Here is a 19011-nt window from a genome sequence, read left to right as displayed (position 1 = left end):
CTGGTGAGAGAAGTGAAACAGGAGAGGGTAAAAGCAAAAAAGCACCCCAAAAAAGAGGTTGGGAAAATCAGCGCCCCGGTGAGAGAGGGGAGGACACAAACAGTTGGGGGGCAGAAAGAGGATGAAAAGGTGCAAAGATACAAAGTGATGCGATTACAGAAGAGGGGGGCAAGAGTTCGGCAAAAGTTGGTATGGGACAGACTAGGGGTGGGTTGAGAGGTCTTGGATTATTTGGTATTGTCTGAAATAATATGGTCTGATCTCGGAATGTATTAAGGATTGTATGAAGAACCTGGCTGATTCATCTGGAGACTTCGATTCCAGGGAAGGGGGGGTGGGAACTTTGTTGTGTGGGTGGAAGTAAATGGGTAATAAATTAGGATGTGAATCTTATATATTTTTGGGTAAGGGAAAGAGACTAGGGATTAGATAAAAATAATTTTGGAGAGAGGATGTTAAGAGAAAAGAGGTTAAAGTACAAGGAGAATGGATAATAGCAATGAAAAAGATGAAAAAGTTGAAATTTAGAAAAAAGAATGTGAAGTTAGAATGGGAAAATGCGAGAACTATTTTTAACAATAAGAACTCAAGAAGGGGAAATGAGGAAGTCTGAATCTGTTTTTGTTTTTTTGTTTTTTTTTGTTTTTTTGTCGTTTTTTTATGTATCTTTCTTTTTTTTGTGCCTTTCTCTTTTTTCTTGTATTTCTTGTTAAAATCTAATAAAAATTATATATATATATAAAAAAAGAGTTGGGCCAAACTTATTCAGGGACAGCCCCATGGAGGCCATGCTTTCCACGAAGTCCCGAGCGGCCCCTTGTAAGGTCGTGGCGGCATGGATGTTGAAATCCCCTAAGACAACCAAGCTAGGTGTCTCCAGGAGGACATCCGCCACGACCTGAAGCAGCTTGGGCAGGGAATCCTTGGTGCAGCGGGGAGGTCGGTACACCAAAAGGAATCCTGTGCTGCCCATATTGCCCAACTTCCAAAACATGCACTCAGAAAACTCGCTCTTTCCAATAGGACGCCGGGTGCAAACTAAGGACTTCCTAAAAATCACTGCAACCCCCCCTCCCCGCCCAGATGGCCTGGGTTGCTACGCGTAAGAGAAACCTGGTGGACAAGCAGCGGCAAGGACAGGTCCATCTGCATCATCCAACCAAGTCTCAGTCACACATGCCAGGTCAAATCCTCCATCCACAATCAAGTCGTGGTTGGCAGTGGTCTTATGGATCATTGACCTGGCATTGCACAGCAACACTTTCAGGTCATGTGGGTTTCCCTTGCTGATTCCAGTATCCTTCTGGTCAGGACCAAACCTGGAGGCAGGGATAGTCCTCAGAAATGGTAAGGGAAAACGGGGGGTTTCCCGGGGAATACGGGGTACTTGGCAGCTATGCTCCAGCAGGTGCAGAATGCTGCAGCGAGGCTCCTCACGGGGTCCCTGCCATGGGAGCATATTCACCCAGTGCTTTTCCAGCTTGTCTGGCTCCCGGTGGAGTACAGGGTCAGATTTAAGGTGCTGGTCTTGACCTTTAAAGCCCTTTACGGCCCATGACCCTCGTACTTATGGGATCATCTCTCCCAGTATGCCCCGTGGAGGACCTTCAAGTCCATAAATAGTAACACCTTAGAGGTCCCAAGCCCGAAGGAAATCAGTTTAGCCTCAACTAGAAGCAGGGCCTTCTCAGCACTGGCCCCGACCCGGCAGAATGCTCTGTCTCCTGAGACCAGGGCCCTGCGGGACCTGATTTCTTTCCGCAGGGCCTGTAAGACAGAGTTGATCCAGCTGACATTTGGCCTGGAGCCAACCTGATCCCCTCCCCCATTTTCCCTTTCCTTCCATATGAGGCTGCATTTTTAATTTTAACGTATTTAGTCTTGTTGTTAAGTTGTATTTTAATCAGTTGTTTTATATCTAGTGTTAGCCGCTCTGAGCCCGGCCTTGGCTGGGGAGGGCGGGGTATAAATAAAAAATGATTATTACTATTAGTAGAAGCAGCAGCAGTATACAGTACATCTGGCTGGGTTTTCCCAGCCACTGTAGACAGCTTACAGGTAATCTAAAACCATGAACAAAAACATCAAGCATAATAAACCTCCTGATAAAGGGCTGCCTTCCGATGTCTTCTCAAAGGATGATCTTGCAGTGCAAATTGGGCGGGGGTGGGACACCCCACTTTGGGGCTGGCTTGCCTGTATCAGCCCCTCCCCCCCACTCTACTAATCCCCAGAATGAAGGGGCAGGGGGGAGCCCTTCCCTACTCTTCTGATCTTCAAGGCCAGCTGTGGGTTGTGTGAAGCACCAAACCATTATCCCACAGGATCCACCCATGGAACCCCAATCTGTGGGACCAGAGGAGAGAAACAGCCCCCCCCCTGTCCTGCTCTTCCTGAGAGTGGAGTGAGTGAGGGGGGGAAGAGGAAGAAAATGGGCAGAGACCCCCCTCCAAATGCAGTGTGCATGACTGCATGTCTTCTGGCAGGGAGAACAATCCACAGGGGAGGGGTGTGTTTCAGGACATGCAAGGTCAGGATGTGACCCAGTCAGCCTGGCCAGACCTCCATCATGATTTGGCTGTGTTGCCTGGATCATGCCTTAACATCCTCAAGGAAGGATTCATTCTTTTCTGGTATCTTTATCTGGTGGTTTCCCGCCTCTCCCTATGTTGTACCTTATTTCTGTGCCTCATTAAAATAAATTAATGCAAGTTGAAGGAGTTGCTCAGCTACTTCTCTCTCCCTGCCCCCACCTTACAAGAGTCTCCAGAAGGTAAATGACACCACAGGGGGGGGGGGTTTGGGAGAGGCGTCCTTCCTGGAGCCAAGCCTTGAGCAGGAACATCACAGAGGCCAACAGACAAGGCCCAGCCTGCTGTGCAATCTTCTATCTTCCGGCTGCTGAGATCTCTTTGGATCTGCTGGTCACCCAGTGGAAGACAAGCGGGATTCTTTTTGGAGAGCATCTTTCCCCAGAGGACATCCTGCTGGCGTGAGACACTCGGGGCTCGTCCACACTTGGCTCCTCCACTTCTCCCCTCTTTACAGCTGAATCGGAGCAAACCGCAGTCGGGTTCTCCAATCTCCACAGATTGCCATTTGCTGCCATTCAGCAGTGAAGAGATTTTGCCAGGGGAACCGGAGGGGCAAACAAACAACTGCTGTGTCCTTTGCTTCCTGGGCAGGGGGCAGGCAGCAGCGTGGACAGGATGTGCAGCCACAATCCCTGGCTGGCCAGGTGCCTCCAGGAAGAAGCCGAAAAGCAGGATCCAAGCTCAAGAGCGAGGCGCTATGTGAATAGACTATGCGACTATGGGAGACCTAGGGAGCTGAACATGAGCCCCAGAACCCTCTTGTCTCCCTGGGCAACTGATATTCAAAAGGATTGCCGCCCTCAACTGTGGAGGCAGAGTAGAGCCATCCTGGCTCATATCCATCGATAGCAGTCTCCTCCAGGAATTCATAGAACTCTTGTGCATTGTCCCATTTCCTCCCCGTCATAGAATCATAGAGCTGGAGAGTTGGAAGGTACCCCGGGGGCATCTAGTCCAACCCCCTGCAGGAGAGGAATCTTTTCCCCAATGTGGGGCTCTAACCCACAATCCCTGGATTCAGAGTCTCATGCTCTACCGACTGACCTACCCACTTACGGGCTTCCTGCATTGTGAGAAAGGTGGGCTGTGGGCCTTGTTCGGCACAAGAGAACACCAGGCACCCTGCAGAATCACACCCCCAGACTTGGCCTCGGGGAAGACACAACCCCCAGCACAGCCAGTCTCCCTTGCCTGGGATTCGCATTCCACAACGGGGCAGGGGTAGTTCCAGAATTTGTCTTGAACCAAAAAAAAAATGCTCCAGGTGGAAATAATCCCACAAGCTGTGTGAAGAGCTTCATTTTTGCCCTAATATGCATCATTTTAATTGTTTGGAGGACACACACTCTTCCTACCCACAGTCCCAAATCCTAGGATTAGAGATTTAAAGCAATCCAGACTGCAGAATGTATCAGTGGACAAGGACCTTTCAAGAGCCTTATCCTCTCAGTGGCACAGTACCTCCAGCATGCCTCTGGATTTGCATCAGTGGGGAGAAAGGGGTGCAATAATGTCGCTCCCCCCATACATGGGGCATCCCAGAGGCATCTAGCAAGCTGCTGTGGGGAGCCAATGCAGTGGGTGTTAGGATTTCATAGTAGATTCTGTTCCACCTTAAACAGGAACAGGCTTGGAAGAGGATGTTGAATGTATCACATGATATATATTTCCGTTTGGTTGTACTATTGTAATACTGTTAGTTAGTCTTGCTTTCGCTTTGAGGATGGAGACAGACACGTTTGGTCTATCTTCCGAGATGCTTTAGATGCTTTATAATAAACGCTTGTAAATATGCAAGGACTTCTCTCTGAGTATTCCTTCTGCTGCTGCTGCCACACCACGCTAACGCTGGAGATGAGCTCTGCTGATTGCGTGCTCAGGTCACTGAGACCTTGAGTCGTGTTCCCTGGGAATCACCGGGACTGAGGAGAAGAGGAGGCTGCTGGCTGGACCTCCCAATGGTGATATCTGAACAAAGGGTTATGGGGCCCAGACTATGGATTGCTGGACAAAGGGTTAACGGGCCCAGTGGAGACGGTGAACAAAGAGTCATGGGCGCCAGACTATGGATTGCTGGGCAAAAGGGTTCCGTGCCCAGTAATGAATTGGCTAATCGCCCAGGAGGCAGCAGGAAACGGCAGTGTGTTCCGAAAGCAGCTGGGATGCTGGAAAACTTCGGACAAAGAGGAGAGAAGGTATGTGGAAAAGCGAAAGGCTTTTTACTTGCCGCGGCAGGCACGCAAGCAAGAGACTTTGATCTCCGCAGCCTGAAGTTTTATGGCGGGCAGTAAAACCTTCACAGTGATTAATGACTGTGAGGACAGTGGACTGTGAGGGGCTGCAAGCATTTTCCCAGTTAGTAAGAGACAAGGGAAAATGGAGTTTTTGCACAGCTCTGGCTCTGAAGAGATAATTTTCCTTCAAGGAGAAAATTATCAGAATTGGGCAAAATGTACACAGAAGAGGCTGCAGGATGCTGGAGTGTGGTACACAATTGCCGAAAAAAGGGGGAGGGCTAATTGCCCAGACCCTAGCAGCTGGAGGGAAGATGATTCTTTTGCAAGAGGATTGATTATCACAAGTTTGTGTCCGGGACAATTGATTTATGTTGGTGCATGCAATTCGGCTTGCGAGATGTGGGAAACATTGAAGCTAGCTTTTGGAGGGGGAGGAAGCTGTGATGGCGATTCCCCAAATGATTGCTGGAGTGCTGGGGCACCCGGTTGCAAACCACAGGAAGAGCTGGCTGTGATGTCAGACGTGGTGGGGGGTGCAGTCTCCAGTGAATGCAAGAGCTGAGGGCGCCACTTGGGAATTGCAGCAGGAGCTGGCTGTCGCGTCAGGCCTGGAACAAGTGGCTGCACAGAGTGCTTCAATGGAAATTGCTGAGGGCGCCAGTTGCAAATCTCAGGGGGACATGGCGTCATCATCCCACACAGACGTGCAGTTCCATGGGAACGAAGGTCAGTCTTCAAAGTCTTTCCAGAAGCCGACACGTAAACAGAAGCTTGCAGGTGCAACAGCTTTGTCACAAAGGAGGGGCGAGGAGATGCCCACAAAAGTGAAGCTTGTTGCTAAGGCCCAGCCGAAGGGGGAAGAATTACAGCCCACAACAGTGTCACGAGGCCAGGAGCAGGGGGGCAGAGAGTTGAAGCCCACAACTGCAGCTGGCAAAAAGAAAAAGTCTTCGGCTGGAAAGAAGAAGGGGGGCGGCCAGGAGCAGAAGCCCACACAGCAGCAAAATGGGACTTTGCTGGCTCGAAAAGTTCAACGCAAGTTTTTTGTCAGTTCCACAATTCAGAAGCACATTTGCAATGACAAAAAATTGTTTACTTGCTTTTCTTCACAGGATGGTTTTGTGAAGTCTAATGGAGAACTTTTAAATGTGCAGGGAGCTGGACATGTCTACTTAAAAGGACTGAATTTGACACTGTATGATGTTTTGTATGTGCAAGATGCACAAAATAATTTGCTTTCCATTTCACAGATGTCTGAAGAAGGGTATGGAATTTCTTTTGAAAATGGAAGCTGTCTCATCAAGAAAGGCGATGAGGAATTTCTGAATGCTCCAAGAGTTGATAATCAATATGTGTTCACTTTTGATTATGTTGATGAAAATGTGGTTTATATGCCTGAAGATGCCTGTGATGCTAACACTAATCAGCTTCTTCTTACAGGTGGTTTTCGTCACACCAATGGTCACCTGAGTTTGCAGGAGGTGTCCAAGGAGGAGCATGGAGAGGGTTTAAAGGTTCAACCCTGTGATTCTTTTGCTGATTGCAATGATGTAATTGCTGATGATGGGAAGCTGTCTAGCAGACAGACTTCCACACCCTGTGAAGTGATTCATATTGATCTAGCTGATCAAATGACACTTTCAGTGGGTGAAGTTGCAAATGGCCAAGATGGTCAACTGACTCCCTCGGAGAGTGAAGAGGGGTACACCAGGAGTGATGGTAATGCCGATCCCATTGGAGTGAAATGCTCCAGTCCCAGTGAAGGAGAATTCACCTCTCAGAAGCTAGATGCTTTCCTGGATGAGAAGCGAATTCAAAAGGATCTCTCACGTCCCAACAGTTCTTGGGAGGGTGGTTTGTGTGAGGGAGCTGGGAATTCTGGAAAATCAATGCAGCAGGGACTTACACCCTTGTTGCACAATGCCAATCCAGATAAGGTGCAAATGGGAGGTATTTCCCAGGTTCACCCAGATGGTGATGTCAATCCCAAGGGGGTGGTAAAGGAGGAAATTTCCCTGGTTAACCTAGGTGGTGCCATCAATCCCAAGTGGGAGGAAGGTGGGGGAATTTTCCTGGTTCATGCAAATGATGTGATTCACCCAAGTGAGGATGTAATTAATCCAGGTGATGATGATCAGGATGGTTCAAATTCAGTGGGAGGTTGTGGTACTGCTGTAGCTGGTGATGCAGCAGGCTACGAAGGTGTTGAAACCTCACTCAGACCTGCAGTTGAGTCTGACACTGAATTGGGAGAACCACTGCTCACCATTGGTCATTTTTCTCCAGAGAAAGAGGAAATTAGTGTTTGCAAATCTGAAGAGGCTACAACAGGCAAACAGCCTGAGAGATTTGCTGTTGAGTTTGCTAAAACTGCTGATGCTGGTCTTAGTAGCTCAGAAAAGGTTTTAGAACCTGCAAGTTTCAAGGAGGTTCAGGAAATGACCTCAAAAGATGCTAAACCATGGCTAGCTGCCATGAAAACAGAGATTGATTCCTTAGATAGGAATCAGACCTGGGAACTGGTCAAAATGGTCCCAGGAATGAAGCTGGTAAACAGCAGGTGGGTCTTTAAGGCCGAAGCTGACCAACATGGCAAGGTAGTGAGGCACATAGCCAAACTGGTCGCAACAGGGTTTTCACAGGTTCAAGGTGAAAACAACATTGAGACTATTGCACCCGATGTGAAGTATGAATGCTTAAAGCTTTTGCTCAAGATTGCTTCGGAGGAGAAAATGCACGTATCACATATTGTATTGGATACTGATGATGCAAATGTTTTGACTGGGATTTTGCAGGAGGATCTGTTTTTACTTCCACCTGCAGGAGTGCAGGTACCACAGGGGATGGTCTGCAAGCTGAAGAAATCCCTGTTTGGTCTCAAGAAGAGTGCCAGGTGTTGGGACACAACACTAACAGAGATGTTGCTTTCTCTAGGTTTTCACCAAAGTATTGCTGATTCATGTGTGTTTGTCAAGGAAGAGGGGGAGCACAAACTGTATTGCTTTTGTTATGATGCTGAAATGCTTATATTCTGGAAACACAAGGATTTGTACCAGCGTACACTTGCTAAGTTGCAGGAACACTACACCATGGAGGATCTTGGTGAAGTTTCCAACTATTTGTCTCTGGAAGTTGAGAAAGACACAGTAGGTAATTTTCTGGTTCACCAGACCCACAAGATTACAGAGGTATTGAACAGGATGGATTTGGGTGATGCAAATCCTATAGACACACCTATGGTGCCAGGTTATCGGAGAGATGATAACGCAGAAGTATTTTCTGACACCACTTTTTATAGATGTGTTCTAGGCAAACTATGCTTCATTGCAAAATGTTCAAGACCTGACATTGCTGCAAGCTGTGATTTGCTTGGCAGGCATGCAAACAATCCTACTGTTAAGGATTGGCAAGCTCTGCAGCGCATAGGTCGCTATCTTCGAAGCACTATGCACTGCAGGCTGAAGTTGACAGGTCAGAAGACTGAAGGTCTTGAGATTTTTGCAAATGCAAGTTTCGGTGGTGATGCCACAGGTGGCACAAGCTATTCTGGTGTTTGCTACTTGTACAACCACTGTCTGGTTGGCTGGATGTGCAAGGAGCAAACAATAGTGAGTTTGAGTTCCTATGCAGCGGAACTCAACACTCTCTCATTCTCGCTCACAGATTGCGAGTGGTTGATGCAACTGTTTCAGGATGTCAAAGTCAAGGTGACTTGTCCAGTACAGGTGTATCAGGACAACATTTCCTGTTTGGATTTGCTAGCTTCAGAAGGTTGCAAGCAAAGGTCCAAGTTCTTGCAGATGAAAGTACGTCTTGCAAGAGAGTGTATCAGGAAGGGACCAGGTCAAGTGTCCTACATGCCAGGTAATGATTTTCCTGCTAATGTGTTGTCCAAGGTTATTGACAAAGAACAACTGCAGATGGATGTGCCAAAGCTACAGTTGGGATTACTGAAGTTTAAGGTTACACAGAATGGGGGAGTTTTGTTAGGATTTCATAGTAGATTCTGTTCCACCTTAAACAGGAACAGGCTTGGCAGAGGATGTTGAATGTATCACATGATGTATATTTCCGTTTGGTTGTACTATTGTAATACTGTTAGTTAGTCTTGCTTTCGCTTTGAGGATGGAGACAGACACGTTTGGTCTATCTTCCGAGATGCTTTAGATGCTTTATAATAAACGCTTGTAAATATGCAAGGACTTCTCTCTGAGTATTCCTTCTGCTGCTGCTGCTGCTGCTGCTGCCACACCACACCACGCTAACGCTGGAGATGAGCTCTGCTGATTGCGTGCTCAGGTCACTGAGACCTTGAGTCGTGTTCCCTGGGAATCACCGGGACTGAGGAGAAGAGGAGGCTGCCGGCTGGACCTCCCAATGGTGATATCTGAACAGTGGGTGGGGTCTCTTATACAGCGGTTTCCATGTGTCATTTCCACCACCAAAAGAGCAGGCAGGAGAGTCCCTTTCAGGCAGAGGGCCAATTGTGGGCAGGGCCAAAGGGGGGAAATGGGTGGAGCACTGGATATCCCTGACACACATACAGCGGGCTACAAATACCTTAAGGTCCACAAATAACAACATTCTGGAGATTCCAAGCCATAAGGTGGTCATATTGGTTTTGACTAGGACCAAGGCCTTTTCAGTACTGGCCCCGACCTGGTGGAACCTGGTGGAACGACTCTCACAGGAGACCAGGACCCTGAGGGATCTGCCATCCTTCCACAGGGCCTGCAAGACAGAGCTGTTCCGCCTCGCCTTTGAATTGGAATTGGACTCGGACTGACCCCTATGTTGTCCCCCCCCCCCCCGGTCAGGGTTTTTCATTCATGGATTACTTAAAATGAGGCTGCATATGTAAACTTTTAAATCTTAATTTTCAACATTGTATTTTAAACTGTATTTTAAATTGTTTTCTGGTTATGTCTTGCTGTGATTTTAGTGTTGTTAGCCGCCCTGAGTCTAGACTGGAGAGGGCGGGGTACAAATAAAATATTATTCTTATTATTTTATCAGGAAAGCCCTCCCATCCTCTTCCTGCCTCAGACCCAGGAAGAAGGAACACGGAAAATGATTTTTATTATTATTAAATCATTAGATCTCCACTTTCCCAAGCAATCCTCTTCTCCAAGCTGGGCCAAGGGGTCTCTGGGCAACATGGGCTTGGCTGGATCAGACCCAACCCCCTCAAGCCGCCCTCTTTGCAAGTTATGGGGCAGGAAAACGACGTCCTTCTCTCCCCCCAACCCCCAAATATGATGCCCCTCCCCCAGCCATCTCGACCCTCTTCTGTGGGGAGGGGGCCATGTCCCCACGGAGCCCCAAGAGCAGGTGGCCAAAGGCAGCGCCGTCCCGTCCTCTTCCCATCCCAACACAGGGAGAGGCTGCTCTACTTTCGTAGCTCTAAGGCGCTCGCATCCGAAAAGGAACCGGAAGTGGGGGAGCCAAGCTTGGAGGGGAGGGGCCTCCATCCACATTCCCAGAAGAGGAGGAAAAAAGAGGTGCAAAATATATCTATATATTGTTTGGGGGGGCGGGGAGAGAGAGAAGGATGCGCTTTTCCTCCCCCTGAATCTGCAAACAGGGCAGCTGGGAAGGGAGGGCAGACTTTTGGGCGGGGGGAGGGGATGAGAGGAAAGTAGGGGAGTTCCCCCTCCCCCTCCCTTCTGTGGATCAGGCGAGGGGGGGGCGCCTCACGTCAGTGGAGATCCCCCTGCCTTTTATATTACAGGAAAGGAAATCGCATTAGAATAGCTGGGGGGGGTAGGACTTTGCAGCGCCCTCTCTGCTTGAGAGTCAAGAGATGCTCAGCTGCTCTGCCCCCCCTGGGCGATTTTGGGGGAATGAAATAGGAGCCCCCCCTTAAGGGCAGAGACTTGAACCGAGGCCCCAGTTCCGCGTCTCTCTGCCAGTTCCGGATTCCCCCTGGCAGGAATCCCTGGGGCGCCGCGATCCTGGCTCCCCTTTGGGTGGAGAAGTGGAGGGAGGGAGTCCATGGAAGGGTTAAAGGAGGCGAGAGACGCCTGGATAGAGACCCCCCCCTCCCTCCTTGCTCATCTGGGGAGGCCCTTCCGGATGGAGAGATTGGGAGAGATTTGGCAAGAAGGGTGAGCCTGCCAGGGGGGCCTCTGGGCAAAAGGGAGACTGGGGGGCGGAGAAGGGCAGAGGAAGTTGGGGGGCAGAGGGAGGGAGGGAAGCATCCCTGGGGGAGGAATGGAAGCCATCTTGGAGAAAGAGAGAGAGAGTTGGGGGCTGCCTGTCTTGACTTCTCCCTCCTGACCAGGAATCTCCTTTGAGTAGACCAGGGAGAGATCCCTGAACAGGAGGCCTGATCCACCCACCCTCTCCTCCCTTGAAGCTCAGTCCTTGCCCTGCCAGAAGTCCCAGGTCAGCTCCTGCATGGGGCGCTGGGGGCTGTTATAGCGAGTCTAACCCAGGCATCCCCAAACTTCGGCCCTCCAGATGTTTTGGACTACAATTCCCATCTTCCCCGACCACTGGTCCTGTTTACTAGGGATCATGGGAGTTGTAGGCCAAAACATCTGGAGGGCCGCAGTTTGGGGATGCCTGGTCTAACCTTTGGGGGAAAGAGGAAAGGGAGGAAGCCCACTTTATTATTTCCGCCCTTAGCAGCTTTTGTCTTAGGAATTACAGTTTCACCCCCATGCCCCCCATGGCCCCCCATGTTTCTGACCTGGATTCTATGTTGTCAGGTAATGGTTTCAAATCCTGCTGATTCTTTAAGAAGTCAGTAGCCATGGGCGTTGCAACTTGGGAGTGCATCTTGCATTTGCAAATTCTGGATTAGGTGATGAATCTTTTGACCCATCTTCTCTTTCAACTTGGATTCCGAGGTAGTTCTGGATCTTTCCCAGTTCCTTGACCTCAACCTCTTTGCTTAGATGTTTCACAACCTGTGCATAGTGTCTGTCATTTGCTGTGGCAAGAATCAAGTCTTCAACAAACGCTAAAAGGTATGAAAAGTTGTCCATCACTTGACTTGTTGTACAGGCCCTTGTCAGCATGCCCTTGCTTGTACCCATGTCATAGCGTTGAGAAAAGCCTTGCACTGCCCTTCCTCTTCTGCCCCTTCTTAATATGGCCTTCTTACCAGGAGGTAGGTCAGTAAGGGTCCACGTCTTATTCTGATACAATGCATAAATCTCCTTATGTGAATTAGGAAGAGCTTCCTGACAGTAAGAGCTGTTCAACAGTGGAATTTGCTACCAAGAAATCTGGTGGAGTCTCCTCCTTTGGAGGTCTTCAAGCGGAGGCTTGACAGCCATCTGTCAGGAATGCTTTGATGGTGTTTCCCACTTGGCAGGGGGTTGGACTGGATGGCCCTTGTGGTCTCTTCCAACTCTATGATTCTATGAATTAATCCATTCCCAATGCATTCCTATGGGAAACATCATTTCAACTTACAAATGTTTCTACTTACGAATGTGCATTCGGAACGGATTGAATTCGTAAGTAGAGGTTCCACTATATCTCTGTAAGTCAGCCAGTTTCCCTTCATGTTAAGTTTCTTTACCAATAAGGCCTCTTGAGCTGATAACCATCCTGGAGTCTTCCTTTCAAACCATTCCCTGTATCTCAGCCAAACTTCCAATAATGGCATCTTCATGGTGTGTTGTAAAAAATCCTTATGAACTTGTACCTTATCATACTACAGGTACGCATGCCAACCGTATCAGTTTTGGAAACCTTCAAGGTCTAATAATTCTAAATTTTCCAATTTTAACCAATCCCTTATCCATATTATACATGCTGATTCATAATACAGTTCAAGGTCAGGGAGGGAGAAGACACCCCTTTCTTTTTTGTCAGTTAGAATTTTAAACTTTATCCTGGGCTTTTTACCCTGCCATATAAAATGTGAAATTACCTTTTGCCACTCTTTAAATTGTGTTTTGCCTGTAATAATTGGGATTGTTTGGAATAAGGAAAGTAGCTTCGATAATATTGACATCTTTATAGCAGCCATTCTGCCCCACCAAGATAGGTTAAGCTTGCTCCATGTTTCCAGATTGAATTTCACTTCCTTCCATGCTGTTATGTAATTGTCTTTGTACAGGTATGAGTTTTTTGGTGATAACCAGATACCTAAATATTTTACTTTCTTAACCGCTGTTATTCCTATTTTTTATTGTAACTGGTCTGTTTGTTCTAAGTTCAGATTTTTCACCATCATTTTTGTCTTGTTTCTGTTCAATTTTAATCCCGCTAGTGCCCCATACTCCTCAATTTTCAAGGCCTCTGATGCTGATGTTTGCGGATCTTGTAGCGTTAGGACTACGTCATCAGCGAATGCCTTTAGTTTATATTCTCTCATTCCATGTTTTACTCCTATTATGCTTTCTGATTTCCTTGTTTTCTGTAATAATACTTCCAATGTAAGTATAAACAATAAGGGCAAAAGCGTGCCTTTCAAGATTCTGTGTTTTTTAAAAAAATCTAAAAATCTTTATTGAAATTTCAATTAAAACCATACAACTGAAATACATATATACAATAAAAATCTCTAATCAAAACTAATTATACATTACTAACAAAAATTCTACAAGGCAGGCTTAGGCAGTATGTGGACCGAGAACTCCCAGAAGTGCAAGCTGGATTTCGCAAGGGCAGAGGAACCAGAGACCAAATAGCAAACATGCGCTGGATTATGGAGAAAGCTAGAGAGTTCCAGAAAAACGTCTACTTCTGCTTCATTGACTATGCAAAAGCCTTTGACTGTGTCGACCACAGCAAACTATGGCAAGTTCTTAAAGAAATGGGAGAGCCTGATCACCTCATCTGTCTCCTGAGAAATCTCTATGTGGGACAAGAAGCTACAGTTAGAACTGGATATGGAACAACTGATTGGTTCAAAATTGGGAAAGGAGTACGACAAGGTTGTATATTGTCTCCCTGCTTATTTAACTTATATGCAGAATTCATCATGCGAAAGGCTGGACTAGATGAATCCCAAGCCGGAATTAAGATTGCCGGAAGAAATATCAACAACCTCAGATATGCAGATGACACAACCTTGATGGCAGAAAGCGAGGAGGAATTAAAGAACCTTTTAATGAGGGTGAAAGAGGAGAGCGCAAAATATGGTCTGAAGCTCAACATCAAAAAAACCAAGATCATGGCCACCGGTCCCATCACCTCCTGGCAAATAAAAGGGGAAGAAATGGAGGCAGTGAGAGATTTTACTTTCTTGGGCTCCTTGATCACTGCAGATGGTGACAGCAGTCACGAAATTAAAAGACGCCTGCTTCTTGGGAGAAAAGCAATGACAAACCTAGACAGCATCTTAAAAAGCAGAGACATCACCTTGCCGACAAAGGTCCGTATAGTTAAAGCTATGGTTTTCCCAGTAGTGATGTATGGAAGTGAGAGCTGGACCATAAAGAAGGCTGATCGCCGAAGAATTGATGCTTTTGAATTATGGTGCTGGAGGAGACTCTTGAGAGTCCCATGGACTGCTAGAAGATCAAACCTATCCATTCTTAAGGAAATCAGCCCTGAGTGCTCCCTGGAAGGACAGATCGTGAAGCTGAGGCTCCAATACTTTGGCCACCTCATGAGAAGAGAAGAATCTTTGGAAAAGACCCTGATGTTGGGAAAGATTGAGGGCACTAGGAGAAGGGGACGACAGAGGACAAGATGGTTGGACAGTGTTCTCGAAGCTACGAACATGAGTTTGACCAAACTGCGGGAGGCAGTGCAAGACAGGAGTGCCTGGCGTGCTATGGTCCATGGGGTCACGAAGAGTCGGACACGACTAAACGACTAAACAACAACAAACAAAAATTTAAATCAATTACCTAACTCAAATAACCTTAACTATAAATCATATAGTAACTTCTACTAATTCCAAATAATTCCTACTTATATTGACCTCCCCCTGTCCTCCTACCAGGTTAATTTTAACTCAATATTGTAATGCTTTCTTTTATTTTTCATCTTGGGATCTTTACAGAACATTGGAAGTAAATCCAAGCTTTTTAGATAGTCCCCAAACTTTTTCCAATTGTTTTTGAATTTTTGAATTCTTCCCCCTCTAATTGAATTTGTTAATTTGGCAAATTCAATATAGCTTATTACTTTTTCTTGCAATTCTCTAATAGTAGGAGTTTCCTCCTTTTTCCAATTTTTAGCAATTAAAATTCTCGCCGCTACTACTGCATAAAGGAAGACCTTTTCATCTTGTTTACTTATATCTTCCCCTACCATTCCCAGTAGAAAAGACTCCGGGGCTTTTTAATATTATATTTAAATATTTTTTTTTCAATTCTTCTAATATTTTGTTCCAGAATGGTTTTATTTTTTCACAATTCCACCAAATATGAGTGAAGGATCCCACTTCCTTATGACATGTCCTTGGTCTTATACATTTTGTTGATCTTCACCGGCGTCAAATACCATTTGTAAAACATCTTGATCATGTTTTCTCAAATACTTTCAGACGCTGTAAACCTCCAAGATGTTTCCCATAATCTTTCCCATTTTTCCATATGAATAGATTTTCCCAAGCCCATTGCTTCTGAACGTGTCCAGAAGAGGGCAACCAAAATGGTCAAAGGCCTGGAAACAATGCCTTATGAGGAACGGCTTAGGGAGCTGGGTATGTTTAGCCTGGAGAAGAGAAGGTTAAGGGGTGATATGATAGCCATGTTCAAATATATGAAAGGATGTCATATAGAAGAGGGTGAAAGGTTGTTTTCTGCTGCTCCAGAGAAGTGGACACGGAGCAATGGATTCAAACTTCAAGAAAGAAGATTCCACCTAAACATTAGGAAGAACTTCCTGACAGTAAGAGCTGTTCGGCAGTGGAATTTGCTGCCAAGGAGTGTGGTGGAGTCTCCTTTGGAGGTCTTTAAGCAGAGGCTTGACAGGCATATGTCAAGAATGCTTTGATGGTGTTTCCTGCTTGGCAGGGGGTTGGACGGGATGGCCCTTGTGGTCTCTTCCAACTCTATGATTCTATGTTCATGGAATCCGGCCAGATGGGCGGGGTATAAATAATAAATTATTATTGTTATCATCATCATCATCATCATCATCATCATCATCATCATCATCATTGTTTCCTTTACCATTTCATCCTTTACTTCTCAATCCAAAAGTGTATTATACATTTTAGAGATAATTTTCTGATTATTTTGTAATAAATTTATATCTATTAAGGATGGTTCCTCTCTAAATCCTTCCCCCCCCTTATCTTCATTAAATCTACTACAGATTTGGTGATATTGGAGCCACCCCGTTACATGTTCTTTAATAACTTCAAATTTTTTAACTTTAAATTCCCCCTGATTTTCTTCAATTAAATCTTTATATTTTCCCCACTTTCCATCCCGAATTTAATTTCTTTATTGTTATTATTTCTACTGGTGATAACCATTTTGGGGGTTTGGGTTCCAAAAGTTGTCTGTGTTTCTCCCACACCTTTACTAATTATTATTTTTAAAAATAATTTTTATTGTTTTTTCTGACATACACATAACCATACATTTATAAGATGCAAATTAGGCCAAATAAAATACATAAACCATTACCAAACAAATGTTTACATGTTCCCTTTCCCCCCTACCTTCGTACCCAGTTTTGGTTCTGCCGAACCCAGCTTCCCTTTCACTTCACATTTAGTTTTACAATTTATCTCTTACGTTTTGCGCTTTTCTTTTATCTTATTTTCATCAATCCCCTTCTTTATCCATATTTTATATTTAACTCACTATTTCCTGTTGTAGGTATTATTTCAGACCTGTTAGTGTCTTTAGAGTCTTACAATACTGTGAGGTACAAGGGCTATCGCGAAGTCCCTCCCCTCCTGAGTTCCAGCCCAGCCCAGAGCGAGGCTGAAAAGAGGGAAAGCTCCAGCTCAAGCGGGGAAACAGGAAGTGGTGTCCGAGGCTCTGGCAGGGTAGAGGAGCCATCGTCCCAGGTGGGACAGGAAGGGGGAAGGAAGGGGGGCAGACCCATCCCCCCAACTCCGGAATTGCACAGAAAGCGTCGGGGGAAGAGGATGGGTCTCCCCAAGTTGTTATGCTGGCGCAAAACGCACCAAAAGCCACTTGGAGGTTCTGATACAAGCGGAGCAGATGTGTCTTTGTAAATAGCACTGCCATTAGCACTGTAAATACGCAGCACCAATAAAACCATAAAATGCAGAGGTGTGAAGAGTCGTTACTCTGAAGTAGCCCACTCCGGCCACCGTGACAGCAACCTCCAAGTCTTTCTGGCTACTTTGGAGCGGCAGCGATGAGCGCGCAAGACGCTGAGCAATGGAGGCTGGAAGCAGAAGCTGCGATGCAGGAAATACAGAAATTACAGAACCTGACAGCACAGGCACACCAGCAATCGCTTGCAGCCCAGGAGGAAGCGCGCGGAACGCGGGAGGAGCTGCACAAGTTGGGAGAGCAGGTGAGAGTGAAAGAGGAGACTGAGAAGCAGCTAAGGGTAATGGTGTTGGACTTACAGAAAAAGCTGGATGAGGAAAAAGCCTCAAGAGGTGGGGGGGGGGTGCCCCAGCCCCAGCTAGTCCAAGTGAGGAGGGGACAAACCCTAGTCACCAAGTTTAGCGGCGACCCGAGAGAGTACCTAGGATTTGAGACGGAGATAACTTATGCGCTGGAATTGCATGATGCAGACTTCCCAGATGACGCGCACAGGGTCTCCTTTATCATAGAGCACTTGACGGGGGCCGCCCGCGAATGGGTCAGATCGCTCGCTCATAGCGCAAAGGAACGATTGCATGAAGAATGTAAAATTATTTCTAGAAGCTTTAAAAATCATGTATTCAAGTGACAGTGAAATGGAAGCCACTAAGGAGCAGCTGCATAATTTAACACAAGGAAAATTGACAGTGAGAGAGTATTGGGCAAGATTCACCATGCTGGTGCACAAATTGGGGTGGGATCTGAACAGTGATCCCGTGCGGTCAGCTTTCTATATGGGGCTGCACTCAGACGTTAAGGATGAACTAAACCTAAGACTATGGATGAGTTGAGCAAAGCGGCGCTGGCGGTGGGGGTGAGACAGGAATCCAGATGGAACGATAAACAAACGGCGCGCGCCTCCAGACCCTGGTTCCCACGCTCCCAAGACAGACCTCACCATCCAGCCCCGCCCCAGGGCCCACCCCTTGCCCAGCCCACACCAGCCCCAGAGCCGGAACCGATGGAGATCGGAGGAGCGCGCGCGCGGGCTTTTCAAACCCCGGCGGTGCCAAGACGCAAGGAGGGAAGAGGCGGGAACTGCTTTCTCTGCAACTCCCCTCAGCATCGCGTCAGAGACTGCCCACATCGCAGGGAGTGGCAAGGAAAGGCGGGAACGGTTGTGCCCTCCCCCACTGATGCAGCACCACAGCAGGGAAACGAGATAGCCTGGCTGCAGGAGACAAGGGGCAGCGGCCAGGCGCAGTCAGCACACAACAGCCCCAGCCCACCCACCCGCACAGCGAGGAGCAGTGCCAACCCCCCCCCCAGAGCAGGGGTGGTTCTAGAAGTGACGCTAACGCTCCCAAATAGCTATCCCCTGACGGTTCTCGCGTTAATCGACAGTGGTGCCTCAGCCAACTTCTTCTCGAGGAACTTTGCAGAAGAGCACCAGATCCAACTTCTGCAGCTGGATTTTCCCCTGCACGTCTCTACCATAGACGGCAGGGAGCTGCTGGGAGGGGCCATCACCCACCAGACCCCCCCCCATGAGGATGACGGTGGGAAGGCACTCAGAGACACTGGCATTCAACGTCACCACCATCTCAGACCCCCCCCCATCGTCTTGGGCATGAGCTGGCTGGCGCGCCACGACCCCTCCATCAGTTGGCACCAGAGATGCATCACGTTTGGATCAGACTTTTGTCTGGAACATTGCATGCAGCGCCAACCAGGGGAGGGGCCTCCAATAGCCACAGTGGCCACCATGCACATCAAAGGGGGTGAGGCGATACCCAAACCGTACTGGGACCTGCAGGAGGTCTTCAGCGAAGCGGAATCCGACCACCTACCCCCCCACAGGTCCTTTGACGGCCAGATCAACCTGGTGCCGGGAGCCACGCTACCCACAGCCAAGCTGTACTCCATGTCAGATCAGGAACTGGAGGATCTGAGGGAGTTCATAGACAAGAACCTCAAGAGGGGGTTCATCAGAGAAAGCAAGGCAGCAGGGGGCAGCCCGGTCTT

At 47.4% G+C, this 19011-nt stretch overlaps 1 protein-coding gene and 1 long non-coding RNA gene across 3 annotated transcripts in view; both read left to right on the top strand.

Annotated features, from left to right (window-relative positions):
• The window catches only part of RXRB (retinoid X receptor beta), a 371934-nt gene that overhangs the window by 175713 nt on the left and 177210 nt on the right, over window positions 1–19011 (top strand). The window lies entirely within an intron of this gene.
• Window positions 10256–12124, top strand: LOC132591256 (uncharacterized). Of its 2 annotated transcripts, none has more exons than XR_009556873.1 (2): window positions 10256–10332; window positions 12012–12124. It is a non-coding gene; the product is annotated as an uncharacterized LOC132591256 (long non-coding RNA). The 2 variants fall into 2 exon arrangements; XR_015948560.1 differs by lacking the exon at window positions 10256–10332 and adding an exon at window positions 11046–11805.

The sequence above is a fragment of the Zootoca vivipara genome, chromosome 2 (genome assembly GCF_965207765.1).
Source record: "Zootoca vivipara chromosome 2, rZooViv2.hap1.1, whole genome shotgun sequence".
Lineage (NCBI taxonomy): Eukaryota > Metazoa > Chordata > Lepidosauria > Squamata > Lacertidae > Zootoca > Zootoca vivipara.
This window is presented reverse-complemented; position numbering and strand designations above follow the sequence as displayed.